This window comes from Pyxicephalus adspersus, chromosome 12 (assembly GCF_032062135.1).
Source record: "Pyxicephalus adspersus chromosome 12, UCB_Pads_2.0, whole genome shotgun sequence".
Classification (NCBI taxonomy): domain Eukaryota; kingdom Metazoa; phylum Chordata; class Amphibia; order Anura; family Pyxicephalidae; genus Pyxicephalus; species Pyxicephalus adspersus.
The window spans coordinates 40,962,764-40,966,235 of record NC_092869.1 but is presented as its reverse complement, the minus strand read 5'-3'; the positions used below and the strand labels follow the sequence as shown (position 1 = coordinate 40,966,235).

The following is a 3,472-nucleotide window of genomic DNA, read 5'->3' as shown; positions in this document are numbered from 1 at the left end:
TGTATACCTTATGTATAGACAGTTTGTTATATTATTGCCCAATAATATTGTCTTTTAGGTAGATTGCCATTTTCCTGTTTTATTGCATGCACATTTTGTATGTTAAAGTAAGCTGGTCCTCACTGAATGCTTTGTTTTTTTTGAATGTTTTTTTTTTCTTGTACCAAAGATGAGGGCTGCAATCACAAATTGGCTTTTTACAGATTTGAATAAACAGACTAAAATGGAAAAAGAAAAAAAAAACAGCAAGGGCAAAGCGCCCAATGTTATTGCAATCACAATGGGTGAACAAAGTGCCCTCTGGTTGGAATGGGAGGGGAAGGAGTTTGTTGTAGAATGTTCTTGGCCATTTTGTCTTTCAGCGGGTGATCAGTGCGCTGGTTGTTCGGGCTGATGCCCACACACATTTTCCTTTTTAATTTGCTTTTGTTCAGTTTTAATTCTCACTATGTGATGCAGGGTAAACAAATATTCCACCTTTACAGAACGTTTGTAGGAAACTTGGCAGCATAAATAATATTTTTAAAAGTTGACCTTATATTTGTACGCCTGTCTTGGGTAAATTTACCCACCCTTTTATTTTCTGTGGAATAATTATAGTTGGGGTTATATCTCTACATTTTCCATTAAAGGATTACTGTAACCAACCTGCTACATTCGCAGATGAATATTGTACATATGGAACCTATTTTACCTTTACTGTGGGAATCTTGTATATTGCAGAAGAGATTTGTAATAAATGCCAATAATTCTACTGAGCAGCTGACTCCAATAGCTAAAGAAGGTCTTTTAAATGCTATAACAAATATATTTTTAGACTTATGTGATATCCTGCAAGATCTCTGCACCCCTGTGGAATTGAGAAGACTGGTCATGAAGGTTCACAATGAATGTCGTAAGGTCTGAAAAATTCCAAAGTCTATTAGTAAAATATTTCCACAAATACAGCCGACATGTTTCCGTGTTTTCCCTCTTCTTCAGGGTTTCATTCTTCTAGTGAGTGGGTACAACAAGGGTCTCATGCCTTAAGGTTGCAGACTTGTGTTTGACTCGGTTAAATGTGTTCTAAAACGATAGTGACCTCAATCAGAACTCCAGATCTACAACCTGCAGCTGGGCAAACCAGTAGGTGTAGGCTGAGAGTGACGGGGTCACAGGAAACGATACTTGTATCTGTTGCATTTACATGGAAAGGGGTTATGTTACATAATGTAACAAAACGAGGCTTTCTTTTTTTATCCTGGGCATTTAAATTTAACTTTCTTACATCAGCATATTTGTGGTAATATCTCCTCCCCTCTCTGCTAAGTATAAGTGTGCCCACATACCAAATCTCCTAAGATTTAGCAGACCCTGTCACATAAAACATAAAACGGTTCAACCAAGCACGTAACTGTAGAGAAAAATGGAATCATTACCTTGTCTTCTAAGAGTTTACTGGGACTATGATACCTCCAAAGCTGTCCATTTTTGGGTCCCCCATAGCTATCAATGGTTTCTCCTGCCAACCTACATTTGGAATAATACCAAGTGAATCCTTATTCAGACACCTAAATATTCTCCCCAGAATTTTTTTTTAAAGTTGGGTGGGAAGAATCTCTAGGTGGGTGGTAGCCTCTGTTTTGTAACCCAACTTTTCAGTAACCACCCAAAAACAGCTGGGTGGTAACTGAAAAGTGCCCGGTGGTGCGCCCGGTTAAAAGTGGCCGGGAGAACATGGCATTTTCTGGTATTGGTTGACAATGAATGCCTTTCCTGTTTTTGCGATCCGTTCTCTTGTCTGGTCCCATGGGCTTCCAATAGTGACTACAAGTGACCTTCCTAATCCCCATTATTCTTTTTCTGTAAACCCACCAACTCTATGTAGCCATTGCTGGAATGCATGCAGACGAGTTATGGTACCCGTTTTTGGTTTGCTATGGGTTTGGCAAACATTCTCCAGTGTTTATGAACCCACCGTGGATAACTCTGCCCACCATGTAGTTATTAACTGGCCATGAAGAGTTGCTAATGTAAATAGCTGGCATGGTGGTTGTTTCGGGCACACGAGAGTTTACTTGGGATCATTACCACTGATATGCATGCAGTATATAAAAAAAAATATATGAAAAATATTTATTTTAAAAATGGTCCAGCCAATGAAATGTCATCCAAGGTTTACATCTATTTTAACCCTGCTGTGAAGGTACTTTGTTCTCTATGGGCACCTTGCCAACCTGTGACCGTTAATAAGCTATTGTAAAAAAAAATAAAAAATAAAAAGGGATTTTACTTTCAATTTGATTGAAATAAAAAAAAAAAAAATACAATTTTTTTTTTTGACACTGCCCAGACTCTTAGAAACTTTCCACAGGGGAAGTGCAGCTTAAGTGGACTGTGAAATGATTTTGTGCAAACTTCTACAGAGGTATTCCCCTTCTCGCCACACATATTGCAGAGTGAGAGAAGCTCAGGCTGCCAGATGAAAGGAACTAGCAGAGTGTTTAGAGAACTTCTTAGCCGGTAGAATGAGATGAGCTCAGGTTTTTTAAGGTGAGTGACAGATTTATTGTTCAGTTTGCATTCCAATGATTCTGCATGGTTCTACCAGGGCAAGTTGGGGTTCAAATTATTGATTCACCCAAAGTCAGAGTTGCTCACTAACTTAATAACTTTTTGGACTCGATAAGTGATACCTCTCTGTACCTTAATCCTGCACAGCCATAATGGGTGACTGTTATGGGGTTCACTGTTTTGTTTTTTTTATTTTGTGGAAGGATGAGACTTGTATTGAGTCTGGCTGTTGGGGTGTCTGGCATATAGGAGATGATCTGTCCATCAGCAACAGAACAAATTGTGATTTTAGTCCCCTAGTTTCAAAACCAGTGTTCAGCCCAGAAATGTTTTTTAAGCTGGGTTGGAAGAAGCTGTATGCAGGTGGCAGCTGAGTGGTTGCTGAAAATTGCTGGGTGGTGCACCTGTCTAAAAGGGGCCGAGGAGAACACTGCAGACTCCACCGCATTTATTTCATGGCACTTGGGGTCCTTGCTGACTATCCTGTTCTTTCCTTGGGTGCTTTACTTGCAGTGAGCAATGCTTTTGAAAAATCTTTAAATATTCTGCCAGTGTATTAGTCTGATATTTTTGCTTTGTTTTCATGTTTTGTGCACTGTACATATTTTTCCTTTTTTTTTTTTTCTTTTTTCATGGGTCATGCTGTGGCAAAAATTGTGGCAGCATTGATTAAGAAAGGGTCTGTAAAAGTAGCAGTGTTCTCTGTGTCTGTAGTCTGTGACCTTCTTCTGCAGCACATCTTTTACCATATCCTGAAGGATGTTTGACCCCCACTTGTTGCCCATTTGCCGTCTTTGACCACCACCTGTTGCCTGTTTGCGGTCTTTGACCCCCACCTGTTGCCCGTCTGTCGTCTTCGACCCCCACCTGTTGCCCTTATGCGGTCTTCGACCTTCACCTGTTGCCCGTTTGCCATCTT

The 3,472-nt window shown here is 39.9% G+C and overlaps 1 protein-coding gene across 4 annotated transcripts in view; it reads left to right on the top strand.

Moving 5' to 3' along the window:
* TRAF3 (TNF receptor associated factor 3) overlaps positions 1-3,472 on the top strand; it is a 74,653-nt gene that overhangs the window by 18,963 nt on the left and 52,218 nt on the right. Inside the window, exon 1 of one of the 4 annotated variants that reach the window (XM_072428543.1) lies at positions 2,426-2,532. The exons of the other annotated variants lie outside the window; for them this stretch is intronic. The gene's annotated coding sequence lies outside the window, so the exon portion shown is untranslated. Of the gene's footprint in view, positions 1-2,425; positions 2,533-3,472 lie in introns of those variants that run through there. 4 annotated transcript variants of the gene reach the window in all.